Below are 14,732 nucleotides of genomic sequence, written 5' to 3' on the forward strand. Positions count from 1 at the left end.
CACCGCCAGCAAGGTCACGCCAGAGGGGAAGGGAAAGGACTACATCTCCCTACACCCCCAGTGGCGCAGGGAAATCGCCGTCAACAGCCAGCGCCAGGAGGCGCTTAAAGCCCCAGGGGGACCCGCGCAGCGCGGGACGCGCCGGAGTCTGCTGTTCTATCTAAGCCCTTACCTGTTGTCACTTGGGCTGTGGGACCCCCGGAGGGGGCCTCTCTGCTGTTCTGTTGTCCTGCTTGCCCCCCTGCTTATGCGGCCGTTGCCGCACTCAGCACCGCACCGCCAGCGAGGTCGCGCCAGAGGGGAAGGGAAGGGACTACATCTCTCTACACCCCCAGTGGCGCAGGGAAATCGCCGTCAACAGCCAGCGCCAGGAGGCGCTTAAAGCCCCAGGGGGACCCGCGCAGCTCGGGACGCGCGCGGGCGTGCCCGGGCCAAGGGCGGGCTCGTCCGCGCCCGTCAAAGCCAGGAAAAGGCAGGGCAGGGCCAACCTCCCTACATCTGAACATTTGGACACATCCTTGCATCAGTGAAACTTGGTCAGTGACATTTTATTAACTACTGCTACTCACTGTAAGCTGGATTGACATTTAATATTTTAATATCTTGTCTGCTTAGTATTACCTTACCGCATAATGAGCACTCGCAAGGGGGCTGGGGGTCATGGGGTTGTGGGCACCCTTGATGCCTTTCTTATCCGGGCAGGAACACTCAACCCATGAGATTGAGCTCACACAAAGAAGATTATCATTGGAGACACGTCGTCTTTCCATAGAAACACCCATAGGCGGTTCTCTTCTTAATTAATCAAATTCAGCTGAATGTAGACCAGCTAGTGCTCACCACCCAGCCACCGGGCCTATTGAGAATGAGACGCCAGCTGCAGATTTACACACTGTAGCTGTAGGTACAACCACCACCCTACCGTCACCCTCACCCCCTCCCCAAAGTGTTACTCACTCCACACGCCAATTACACGGTGGGGGAAATACAGCCTTAAGTACAGCACGGAAAAGGAAGGCGAGGGGTCTACCCATTACAATCCAAAAGACTAGCAAAGCGGCCAAAACAAAAGGGCCCGCTCGAGGGAAGACAGGGCCCCCCGATGATGCAACCTTCATTAGCCCCACTCACCCAGGAACATCTGTATGTCAATGCCCCTGCAAACAAATCGACCTAGGAGATGGGCTATTATCCAAGCTAGAAGTTAAACCCCAACTTAACTAGTCATAAAAAGAACTTTGGTAGCATCGGGGGGATCCAGTGCACGCCCGGCAACCCCCCTTAATCAGCTACCGACTGTAATGAATATGCTACTTACCAGTATGCATCTGTTCTTGGCATGTAGGGCTGCTAACATTCATATCTTAGCATTAGATCGCCGCCTAGTGTTGGGTCCGGATGATCGCACATTGTTGTCCTGGAAGAGTCTTCGAAGTATCCTGAGATAGGTGGCTCCTCCCCTGGACTACAGTGCGCATGGGCATCGGCTCCATCCCCAGATTGTTTTTCGCCATTGTGGCAGAAGATGGAGTGAAAAGTGTAAAGGATGTCCATGCTAATGATTGAATACAATAGTATATCTGCAGCTGCGACAGGCACCGTAGAGGAGGGTGGGCGATATGAATGTTAGCAGCCCTACATGCCAAGAACAGATGCATACTGGTAAGTAGCATATTCAGTTCGAGGCATGTGGGCTGCTAAATTCATATCTTAGCATAGAATACATAGCAGTCCCTCCATTAGCGGCGGTTGCCTGTGCCAGCTGCAGAAACCTGAAAAAGTGTCTTGAGAACAGCCTGTCCTACAGCAGCTTGCTGCTTGGAATGCACATCAACACAGTAGTGTTTTGTAAAGGTATGTGGGGTAACCCACGTGGCTGCTCTGCAAATGTCTTCTAAAGGAATGTTCCCCAGGAAAGCCATGAATGCCCCCAATTTGCGTGTGGAGTGCGCCCTTGGGGGTATCGTTAAAGTGCGCTTGGCCTTTTGATAACAGATTTGGATGCACTTAACAATCCACCTGGCTATTTCTGCTTTGGAAATAGGGTTGCCTTTGTGCTGTGGTGAGAAGGCAACAAAAAGTTGTTTTGTTTTCCTAAAGTGTTGTGTTCTGTCTATGTAGTACATTAACGCCCTCCGTACGTCTAACGTATGGAGCATTCTTTCCGCTACCGTTTGTGGGTTTTGGAAGAATGCCGGTAAGTCAATAGTTTGGTTGAGATGAAACTGTGACACCACCTTCGGAAGGAATTTGGGGTTAGTACGTAGCACTACCCTATTTGGATGAATCTGAATGAATGGCTCTTGGATTGTGAGCGCTTGTAGCTCACTAACGCGCCTCAGTGACGTAATAGCAATGAGGAAAGCTACTTTCCACGTTAGGAACTGGAGTTCACATGAGTGCAGTGGCTCAAAGGGTGGTCCCATCAGTCTGGTGAGGACCACATTGAGGTTCCACACCGGAGCTGGCGGTGTTCTTGGGGGAATGACTCGTTTCAGACCTTCAAGGAAAGCTTTAATGGCAGGCACCCTGAAGACAGAGAGATGCTGCCTATTCTGAAGATAAGCTGCGATGGCGGATAGATGTATCCGAATAGAAGTGAACGCTAGATTGCACTTGTAAAGATGTAGCAGATAGCAAATGATGTTAGGGATAGATGCATCTAGCGGGTTGATGTCATTGGCTGTACAGTAAATGACAAAACGCTTCCATTTTGCAGCATAGCATGCTCTGGTAGTCGGTTTTCTTGCCTCCTTGATGATGTCCATGCATTCTGGAGGTAGGTGGAGGTATCCAAACTCTAGGACTTCAGGAGCCAGATTGCCAGGTTGAGCTTTTGCGTATCTGGATGCTGAATGTCTCCATGGTTCTGCGTCAAAAGTCTGGGCGTGAGGCGCAGCCTTTGATGCGGCACCACCGAGAGTTCGAGGAACGTGGTGTACCATGCTTGGCGCGCCCACGTTGGAGCAACCAGGATGAGAGTCATCGAGTGCTGCCTTAGCTTTCTTGCCACCAGCGGTATCAGAGGGGCTGGCGGAAAAGCGTACGCAAATCTGCCTGACCAGTTCATCCATATCGCATTCCCTTGCGACTGTGGGTGTGGGAACCTGGCGGCAAAGTGTTGGCATTTTGCGTTTTCGTTTGTGGCAAACAGGTCTATCTCCGGATGACCCCACTGCTGGAAGTACGGGCGGAGTACAGATGGGTGTAGTTCCCACTCGTGCATTTGATGGCTGTATCTGCTGAGCAGATCCGCCATTTGATTGTCCTTGCCCGGGAGGTGTTCTGCCATGAGGAAAATGTTCCTCTGAATGGCCCACTTCCACATGCCCTGCGCCAGATGAGACAGCTGTGGCGAGTGGGTGCCCCCCTGCTTTTGAATGTAGTACATCGCGGTCATGTTGTCCGTCCGGACTAACACTACCTTGTTGCACAGATGTACAATGAAGGACTTGAGTGCCATGAAGATTGCCATCAGTTCCAGATAGTTGATGTGCATCTTCTGTTGCTGCGTCGTCCATAGTCCCTGCACTGTGTAAGTGAGCAGATGAGCTCCCCATCCCTGGAGAGATGCGTCCGTTGTCAGGATAATCTGTGGCACTGGCTCCTGGAACAGTCGGCCCTTGCAAAGGTTGTGTGGAGTCCACCAATGCAGAGAGTCGTATGCCCGACTGGTAACCAACACTAGGTCTGTCAATTGTCCCTGAGCCTGTGTCCACTGATTTGCTAAGCACTCTTGGAGCGGACGCATATGTAGACGTGCGTGAGGGACTATGAAGATGCAGGAGGCCATCATGCCAATCAACTGCATGAACACTCTCGCTGGAAGCGAGTGTTGTGGTCTGAACTTTTGGATTAGCGACTGCATGCTGTCTATCCTGACTTGGTTTGGCTGGGCCATGGCCGTCAGGGTATTGATTGTCGCACCTAGAAACTGCCGGACATGCGCCGGCTGAAGATGCGACTTTGGGTAGTTCAACGAGAAGCCCAGATTGTGAAGGAGGTGAATGGTAGTCGACATGTCCGCGGCGCACTGTTGTTCCGACTTGGCTTGAACGAGCCAGTCGTCTAGGTAGGGGTAGACATGGATGTTCTGCCTCCTGAGGTGCGCCGCCACTGTCACCAGACACTTGGTAAACACTCTTGGGGCTGTGGTCACTCCGAAGGGTAGGACCTTGAACTGATAATGCTTGCCTTGGATAGTGAATCTGAGGTATTTTCTGTGGGACGGGTGTAGTGGAATGTGGAAATAAGCATCCTTGAGGTCTAAGGTTGCTAAGAAGTCCCCTTGTTTTAGCAAGGGAAGAATCTGTTGCAGTGTAAGCATATGGAAATGTTCTGATAGTATATACAGGTTGAGGGGACGCAGATCTAGAATGGGTCTGAGAGATCCGTCCTTCTTTGGAATAAGGAAGTACAGGGAATATACCCCTGTGCCCTCCTCCTCCACCGGCACGAGCTCGATAGTGCCTTTTTGCAGCATCACCACTACTTCCTGCTGCAATAAGTGCAAATGCTCTGCGGACATAGGCCGTTGCCTTGGTGGAATGTTGGGTGGAGTGGACTTTAACTCTAGACAATAACCGTACTGGACAAGTTGACGCACCCACCTGTCTGTGGTGATGTTTCTCCAGACGGGCAGGAACTGCTGTAGTCTCCCCCCGACAGGTGTTAGGTGGTCGGGGGGCAGTGACAGAGAGTCACTGTTTGTTTGGGGCAGAGGAGCGGGAGTTGTTGTTTCCTTTTCCACGTCCTCTGGTACTGTTTCCTCGGTAACCCCCTTTGTTTTGCTTGGGGTACGAGGATTGTGCTCCACCTCTGGAGAATTGTGACTGTTGACCCATCTGTCCTCTGGTGACTCCACGTGCACCTGAGCGACGAAAATTGTTGCCACGAAACTGTTGTGATTGTAGGGCCCCCATAGACTTAGCAGTTTCGGTGTCTTTCTTAATTTTTTCTAGTGTGGTGTCCACATCTGGACCAAACAGTCTATCAGGATTGACTGGCTGATTAAGAATGGTTGTCTGAATGTCAGGTTTAAACCCCGATATGCGGAGCCACGCCTGTCGTCTCAGCATGACGCTAGTGTTAATGGCCCTAGCTGCTGTGTCTGCGGCATCAAGTGCACACTTTATGGCTGCGTTGGAGATCAGTTTTCCCTCTTCTATAAGCAGTTTGGTGCCCTCTTGAAACTGCGAAGGCAGGTGTTCTATAACCCGCTCTAGGGTGTCGTAATGCGCCCTATCATAACGTGCCAAGAGTGCCTGTGTATTTGCAATACGCCAAAAATTGGCAGCCTGTGCAGCTACTCTTTTGCCTCCTGCCTCTAGCACTTTGGACTCCTTATGCGGGGGAGGAGCTTCACCCGTTGTTTGGGAGTTGGCCCTTTTGCGGGCATTTGCGACCACCAGGGAGTCAAGCGGCAACTGTCCCCGAATGTATGCAGGGTCTGCAGGTGCTGGTCTGTACTTCTTTTCGATACGTGGATTGACCACTCTCGCCCTGGTAGGTTCCTTAAAGATGTCCGCAGCATGTTTGAGGACCCCTTTGAGCATAGGCAGTGTCTTTACTGTCCGTTCAGAGACTGAAAAAGTGTCAAATTGAAAGTCTTCTTCTACTGGGTCAGCATGCATGTCCACATCATGATTAGCAGCTGCCCTTTCAATGAGTGCATGAAAACCTGCAGAATCTTCTGTTGGGGATGCACGTGCAGTGAAAGGCTGTGGGTCTTGCCCCACATCTTGGGTGCCTTGGTCACCAATGTCATCATATGAATCCGGCTGTGCATCTGGTTCATTGATGGGGAAAGTGTATTGGTCATCTTCAACATATCCTTCACCCTCAGAGTGTTCTGGGGAAGGAGTTGGGCTCCTTCTTGGAGGAGGCTGGATAGGTTCCATGAGGCCTGAAGCGTCTTCAGGAAGCCTTTTTTTCTTTAGGGGGATGACATAGGAGTCCACTGGCTGTGAAGTGATCCTCCTCTTGTAAAGGGTCAATTTGCCCGTGTCTGCGTCGATAAAACGCTCTGAATCCTCTTCAGAGTCGAGTACCCGACTTGAAAGTGCCCCCGCCGTAGACGAATCCGACTTCTTTGGCGTCGATGTTGTTGAAAAGGCCTTCGGCGTCTCTTTTGGCGGCAGAAGGAAGAGAAGTTTACCCGCAGGCTTCACCGGAATATCCATCGGCTTCTGTGGCGATGGCATCGGAGCCGGCGTAGCAGAGGCCTTCTCCCTGATTCTCTGTAGTGAAGCGGCGACGAGGGACGCGTCACTTACAGCGGCCCTTGGCGCCGACGAGGAGGTCTTGACCTTGCCCTCGGATCCGACGTCCTGTTGGCCCTTCTGAGTCTTGGACGACGATGCCGCAGCCGCCGACCCAGAGTCCTTGGACCGATGCGCAGATGTGCCAGCCTTCGATCCGTGTGATTTTGTCGGCTCCATCACCACCACGCGTCCGACTAACGGAGTCCCAGTCGGAACCGGAGCCGTGTCGCTGGCTTTGGCGGGCTTTGACGGCGTCGCAGCCGTTGACCCGTGCCGATTACCCTTCTTAGAGGATCCCTCCTCTGGCGCCGATTTCGACCCTGTGGAATCGACAGATTTCTTCGACTTTTGTGGACCGGAGGTCGACTGAGTCGATGAAGCAGCGGGTGTCGTCGTTTTTGGTGGTACGGCCGCCATCTTAGGGTCGTTCGAATCGATAAGTTTCGGTTTCGTTTTCGGGTCGGCCATTTTAGGTGTAGTCGATACCGAAGGTTTCAGTTTCGGTTTCGATACGGGCTGCGCAGCAAGTATGTCCGTGGCTGGGCCTGAAGGCGGGGCCGAGGCTTGCGGTACGGGGTCTTGGGTAAGGCCGACAGGCGATCCCGTGACCCGATCTTGATCTTCGTAACCTTCGGGGCATAGCTCGTCCCCTGAGCTATCTTCCGCGGCCCCATAAATTTCTTCGACGTCCCCTACCTCGTCGACGTATTCAAGGCCTTGATCCACGACTCCGTCGTCGTCTTCCGGATCTGCCTCGACCTCCGTCTCGGGCGGGGAGATTTGAAGATGATGGCTCTGGTCCTCCTCTTCTCGGTCGCCGAAGATGTTTTCTGAAGCCGGGGCCGCTTGTCTGGCCTCAAGGCGCACCGCGCGCCGAAGCTTGAGTGTCTTCTTTGACCTGAACTTTGCGCAGGCCCTGCAGTTGTCTTCGTTATGGTCTGGTGAAAGGCATGTGTTACAGACCGGGTGCACGTCGATATGTGGGTATTTGGACCCACAGAGCGGACAGTACTTAAACGGACTCCGCTCCATGCTGGAAAGTTGCGTCGTGTCGCGATGAGAAGGCCTCGATGTCCGAAGAGTGCAAGCACTCCGTTGATTCAGACTCCAAGAGACGGAAGAACTCAAGACCGTGCGCAAACAATACCGACGCAAAGAATACAAGGCCTTTTGGCCGTAAAAAGTTAGTTTTTCTCGGTTCCGACAGAGAGACGTCGAGACCGCATCCGAACCCAATGGCGGAAAAAAACAATCTGGGGATGGAGCCGATGCCCATGCGCACTGTAGTCCAGGGGAGGAGCCACCTATCTCAGGATACTTCGAAGACTCTTCCAGGACAACAATGTGCGATCATCCGGACCCAACACTAGGCGGCGATCTAATGCTAAGATATGAATTTAGCAGCCCACATGCCTCGAACATGATGATACTACCAGAACGGGCACACAGGTCCCCACACCATATATTAATGGGGAAAATCCAATACCACGTGACCCTAATCAAAGGAGGGGAGTATCAAGTGAGGGGGACAATAGGGGCTTGAATAAGGACATGCCATCTACTGCACAAACTGTTTATAGTAAGGATAATCTTAATTTGCCCACCGAATGCACACCCTATATCATTGTTCTCTCCAATGTACCAACTTTAGCACCCGACACAGTGGAACATTGGAGTTCCTTAAGAAACAGGGCACTGCACTTACTGGATACTAAGACAGGGCTGGGCAGTTGCTTGTTCCAGGATTTTAAAATGGCCAGAAGGATCTCCTGGATAGGTAGGTCGATTAAATCAAGCAGGGGCGATTGCATAATACTGAATTTTGGATCACCAGAGGTAGTACAGAGCATCTTAGAGAAAGCAGGGACCAGGGCACATGGGCAGGGAAGGGATAAACATTCTACCATTAGGTTTTTTCTATTGGACATCCCCTCCTCTACCCATGCATAGACGCCAACCACCACCTAGCGCTCTTGGGGAGGTACGAGTATAACGTGCCAACATTCAATCGGTTTGATCTCGCGTTTTCCAATCTAGACGCACAAGACTGACTGTCAGATAGGTTGGGAAATGGAAACATACTAAGGGACCCACCATCTACCCACCTAACTGCCATTAGTAAGGAACAGGACTGCCCGGAAACTCACAGCACACAGCCAACAATTTTTTGTGATAACAGGGGCAGACAGAGGTCAGTACCTGCCATGTAAAAACTAGTGGTGGGACTATGGCTAAGGCTCCCGAGAATAACAACAGAAGCAATAACGACTCTGATCTTAGAATTTTGAGCTGGAACGTCGCTGGCCTTGAGCCAAGACTCGCCGATACAGAGTGGTTGCATATAATATCCTCATAGGATATAATAATGTTCCAAGAGACATGGGCCACCCATGACCTGTATATAGAAGGCTTTCACTGCCTCAGTGTAGCGGCACTTAAGCCAAACTTTGGCCGCGCAGTAGGGGGCTTATTCGCAGTAGGGGGCTTATTCATCGGGATTAGCATAGCAGCTGGTGGGAGTTTTAGGATAATAAACACAATATACCCCCAACATACAAGCAATAGAATATAAGCGACGAGTCCCTTTCTACTTAATACATTTTTACAACAATGATTTTTATTCTGTTCCAAATAAGAATTTTATCGCGCTTTTTAAATTTATTTCAATATTAGAGAAAACCCAGGGCTCAGATGAAGGTATGGGGATTTGCCTGGGAGGGGATTTTAACCTCATCCATGCTGGTGACGAGCTCAGCTCGTCATGGAGTACAGGTGAGCTCCACTCATGACGAGCTGAGCTCGTCACGGCCGTTGGAACGTTCGCACGCGGGGCTAATTTCCCCGTTGTGCTGAACGTTCTAAAAACGGGTGCGGCCGTGACGAGCTCAGCTCGTCATTAGGGCAGCTCTGCTTTGCCTCATGACGAGCTCAGCTCGTCACCAGCAAGGGGGCGCTGCGCGCAAGGGGAAAACACGCCGCAGCGAAGGGGTTAATGCTAAGCTGCTCACAGATACCCAAGACATAGGCACATGACAGGTGGACCCAGCTGCGCGGAGGGGATCTGAACTAAGTTCTTTTCTCAGTGAACATATCATCAGCAATATAATGGACCTAGGCCCATCCTTTACAAATCAGCTGGTGCCGACATATAGAGGCAGGGAAAGCGCTTCAACTATTGATTTTATTTTTGTTTCCCCCTGCCTGGCGGACCGCCTATCGGCTAAAGAGGTTCTCGCAACGGATTTTGGGGATCACAATCCGCTGACAGCGGTCTAAAGGCTGGCCACTCGTACTGTGTATGCTACTGCTCAAGGGCGAGGGATATAACCCCATCAACAGATAAATTAAGACTAAAGTGGAAGGGGTAGACTGTGGGGAAATAACTTAGTCCCTAATTATCTCATGCCTATTGACGACAGTACCTTGTTCCAACATAATATAAGATTTCACTAAATTATGTTCTGTGATTAGATCCCTTCTATCAGTAGCACATTCTCAGGGTCCAAAAGACCCAAGATGGTTAGATCATAACTGTACTGCGGCCAAAAGGAATTTGCGTAAGGCCCTAACAGCCAAACCAAGATGTAGGGTAGACGTTATTGCAGCTAGGAAAGCGTACAAAACTGCAATAAATGAGCGGAAGGGTACCCTTCTGAGTGAGCGATGGGAAGCCCTCGCAGATTCAGCAGGGGGGAAAACTGGTAATTTATTTTGGCCCGCAGTACGAGACCTGCGTAATATGGGCCAGCAGCTAACACCTGTCAGTTGCACTATCACTTGCAGCTCATGGGAAAACCATTTTTCCAAGATCTATGCCTCGCCTTTACACAGTCCTGACTTCCACGTGCAGGGCCAGCCCGGTAACTTACAGATAACACTGGTAGAGGTAGAAGAGGCGATTACACAGAGCCTTGGAAAAAAGTCTCCAGGACCTGATGGGCTGCCTATAGACATTATAAAGTGGAAACCGGAACTATGGGCCCCAGTCCTTGTGAATGTTTTTAATAGTCTACCCCAAGCACCCATGCCCGATACATGGGTGACGAGTGTAATCGTCCCAATATACAAAAAGGGTGATAGATCTGAACCAGTCAACTACAGACCGATCTCTTTACTTGACAACACCATAAAGATCCTGGGCCGTGTCATTTATAATAGGATTTTAGACTGGACAGAGGAAAGTGGCATCTTATCCCCGTGCCAACTGGGTTTCAGAAGCAAGGTTGGTACAGTCAAACAATTTTTAAATCTTAATCTGGTTATTAATAAATATAGGATTGCTCATTCTGCCCCCATTTATTTAGCGTTTATGGACCTGTCATCCGCTTTTGATTTAGTTAACAGGTCCAAACTTTGGTCTATTTTATCGAGTTATGGCTTGGACCACGTATTGGTCGACTTTTTTGCATTCCTGCACACTGACCTTAAAGCGCAAGTAAGGATAGGAATGGGAGGGGAATTATCAAGTCCAATTAAGGTAGGCAGGGGAGTAAGACAGAGGTGCGTTCTAGCACCCCTGCTCTTTATTATTTATATCAATGGACTGAGTAACCAGCTGGAACAGTGAACCCCAGATGTCCCTATAATCAATGGCAAATTGCTGCCTGTATTACTTTACGCTGACGACGCGGTCCTAATGAGCCGCACTCCAAATTCCCTGCGTATCCTAGTCCAAAGTTTCACTGAATACATGGATGGACTGGATTTACGGGTGAATTTTAAAAAGTCATTCATCATGTCATGTGGGCCAGGGAAACGTCAGCTTAACTCTATATTGGTAGGGGAAGACAGTCTTACTTCTACCCATAATTTTCCATACTTGGGGATGGTCTTTGCTGAGAATGGCTCATGGACTGGGCACTTGGCCCACTCCACGAGCAAATTCTCAAAGGCCATCAATTCTATTCTAAGTATCCCCCGACCTAAGAAAACAGGCGCCATTGAGGCAATTTTAAGGATTTTTAAATTACAATGTGTCCCCGTAGCCACATATGGGGCAGAGGTATGGGGTTTGGCGAAGAACCGGTGTATACAGCGGGAAGAAAATCGGTTCTGTAGAAAGCTGCTGGGAGCTCCGATTTACACCCCCAATATACCTGCCATAAGGAATTAAGCCTACATTTTATATCCGATTTTATTAGCGCACGACCCACGTTATTTTGGCATTCAGTCTGGAGGAACAAATCAGCTACACTGACCCAAGAAATTATAACCGACTCTCTTAAATGCGATAAAAGAATGGAGATTCCTTGGCTCTCGGGGGTCTATAGAAGCTTGTGTAGTATTGACAAAGGTAGCATTTTTATTGACCCAAACAAAGTCAACTCAGTACACAAAAACGACCTGAAGACTTTATGCACTTTATTACAAAGACAGAGTCAGGGAAGAATCTAAGAAAACCACAGTCCTCGCCTACATGGACAGGGAATCATACAGACATCCTCTGTTATTATATCTAACCCTGACAATGATAACCTGGGAAAGAAACCTTTTGTTTCGTCTAACAATCTATAAGATTTTTGTTAAATTTCCCTTTGGGCTATTGGCCCGCCTCTGATGATATAAGATGTCCCTGTGACGGGGTGAGTGCGCAAACGGACTTGCACCTTTTCTTTGCTTGTAAATACTACCTAAAATATGTAAAATGGTTTTTAACTCTTTTTTTTTTTAAAACATAGACAGATTACTTTGGGGGAATCATACCAACTGCTGCTTTCTTTGCACAATGAAGAAATAATTTGTCGCACTAGCACTTTCCTGAGAACTGCTGTCCGAGCACGCAAAATGATGGACAATGCCTGAGTTTTCTCTGAATATCGAGCTGCAAATTTGTCTGCTGTTTTATGATTTAATAATTTTAAACGGATTTCATAATAGTTATGTAAATTGTGTATGTGCTTTTATGAATTCTTGGAATTCGAATAAAGATCTATGAACTGAACTGAACACAGGGAGGCTACCTGTTATTTCCCCATTCTTTCGCTTCTTTATTTGTAAGCATTTTAAATACTCAAAGCATTTGTTTGGGACTGAAATTATAAAATATTAAATAAATATTAAAGCACTTGTAAATTTCCTAATTGCAATTTCTTCTGTATAAAACTGCAATGTATAGAAGTTATTTAGTCGCAGATACACACACTCCTTCACTGCGTTCACTTTCAAAAACACCAAATGCAGCAGCACAGAATAGAATACCAGTATCAGAGAGGTATTGTTCGAATTTCTCTTTATTTATTTTTCATGTGCGAACTTCAAAATGTTCACAATAGCAACTGAGTAACTAAAAATGAAGTGACCTACCCGTTTTGGCTGATGGTCTAACAGACTGCGGTGTGTTAATTTATTGCCAGTCCTTTCTCCACTTTGATGACCCATGTAACACCAGAGTGGCAATTTTTCTCATTGCATATTGGCACGTCCATTCCACCATGTTTCCATCCGTATTTATTCTAATCACCAAACAGTCCATTTCCTTTACAAGCATCTAAATTCCATATGATTGTTGTAATTTCTCACCTAAACACAGCTATTATACAATTCCAAATTGCACATTCATTTAATATATATTTTTTGTTTACAAATTCCTTAATTTAAGCGAAAAAAGTACAATAGCAAACAATAACCATTTGTTATCACAAAACATTCCTACGCCAACTAGTTTGCACCACTGCACTTTATGCCACTCTACAACATTTTCTCTATAATTTATTACACTTCACTCTCCTGCACTGCACACTATGTCACTAAACCTTTGCACGCAACACTTCTCTGTTCTACTCTGAACCGTACTCTATGTCACTGCTCTCTGCACCACTCTACAACACTGCAATCTACAAACCTACACTGACACTTTACTCTGCATGACTGCACTAGACTTTACTCCACTGCACTCTACACCACTCTACTGCACTCTACACCATTGCATAACTCCACTGTATGCAAATGCATTCTACACCACTCTACGCTGCATTACTCCACTCTAGTCTGTAACACTGCACTCTATGCCAATGCACTCTAAATCATTCTACTGTGCAACACTGCTCTCTCCGCCACTGAATTCTACAGCACTCTACTCTGCATCGGTCCACTCTACGTCACTGTACTCTATGTCAATCCACTCTATTCTACCCTGCACCACTGCACTCTACAACACTACACTACTCTAAAACAATCTACTCTATGCCACTGCAGTCTACACCACTCTATTTTACTCGGCACCACTCCACTCTATGCCACTCCACTTTACGCCACTTTATTCTACACCGCTGCACTCTATTCCAAACTATTCTACACCACTGCACTGTATGCTACTATACTCTATGCCACTGCACTTTACACCACTGCACTCTGTCACCTTACTCTGCACCACTGCAATCTACACCTATTCACTCTACACCACTGTACCCTAAATCACTGCACACTATGACACTACTCTGCAGCACTTTACTCTCTGCACTGAATTCTGTGCCACTCTACTCAGCACCCCTTTACTCTTCACACTGGACTCTACACCACTCTATGCCAAAGCACTCTATGCTACTCTAACTTACAGCACTCTACGCCACGGCAACCGACGCCACAGCAACCTACGCCTCTCTACTCTATGCCTCTCTACTCTACGCCTCTCTACTCTACGCCTCTCTACTCTACGCCTCTCTACTCTACGCCTCTCTACTCTACGCCTCTCTACTCTACGCCTCTCTACTCTACGCCTCTCTACTCTAAGCCAGTGCACACTACCCCACTCTACTATGCACCACTGCACTCTACACCACTCCACTCTAATCCGCTACTCTATACGGCTCCACTCCAACCTACCCTGCACCAGTGCATCCTACTCTGCACCAGTCTACTCTACACCACTTCACTCTACTAAAACAATCAAAGTCTACGCCAATGTACTCACACCATGGCACTCATGCCACTCTACGCCACTGTACTCTACACAGTGTCACTGTACTCTAAACCACTGCTCTATAGAGCCAATACACTCTACACCACTTTACTCAAAACCAATGCACTCTACACCACTGCACCTACTACAGTTACTTTTCACCGCTGCACTTATTGCCATAATACTCCACAACATTCTACTCTATACCACTGCACTCTACGTCACTGCACTCCATGCCACTCTATTCTACTCTGCACCACTGTGATGTACATCACTGCTCTCTTCACAAATCTACTCTGTACCACTCCATGACCCTGCATTTTCCTTTGCATGACTGCATTCTATGCCACTGCACTCTACCCTGCACTACTCCACTCTACCCTGAACCACTCCACGCCACTCAGCATCACTCCACGCCATTGCACTCTGCCCTACTGCAATCTACTCTGCACCGCTCTGTTCTATGCCACTGCACTCTACGCCAATGCATTCAACACACTTTACTCAAAACCAATTGACACTACGCCACTGCACTCTACTCTGACCTACTTTGTACCACTATACTTTACGCC

The 14,732-nt window shown here is 48.5% G+C and overlaps 1 protein-coding gene across 6 annotated transcripts in view; it reads right to left on the reverse strand.

The window, feature by feature from the left end:
- Window positions 1-14,732, reverse strand: part of SUMF2 (sulfatase modifying factor 2) — a 292,583-nt gene that overhangs the window by 203,957 nt on the left and 73,894 nt on the right. The window lies entirely within an intron of this gene.

The sequence above is a fragment of the Lissotriton helveticus genome, chromosome 3_1 (genome assembly GCF_964261635.1).
Source record: "Lissotriton helveticus chromosome 3_1, aLisHel1.1, whole genome shotgun sequence".
NCBI lineage: Eukaryota > Metazoa > Chordata > Amphibia > Caudata > Salamandridae > Lissotriton > Lissotriton helveticus.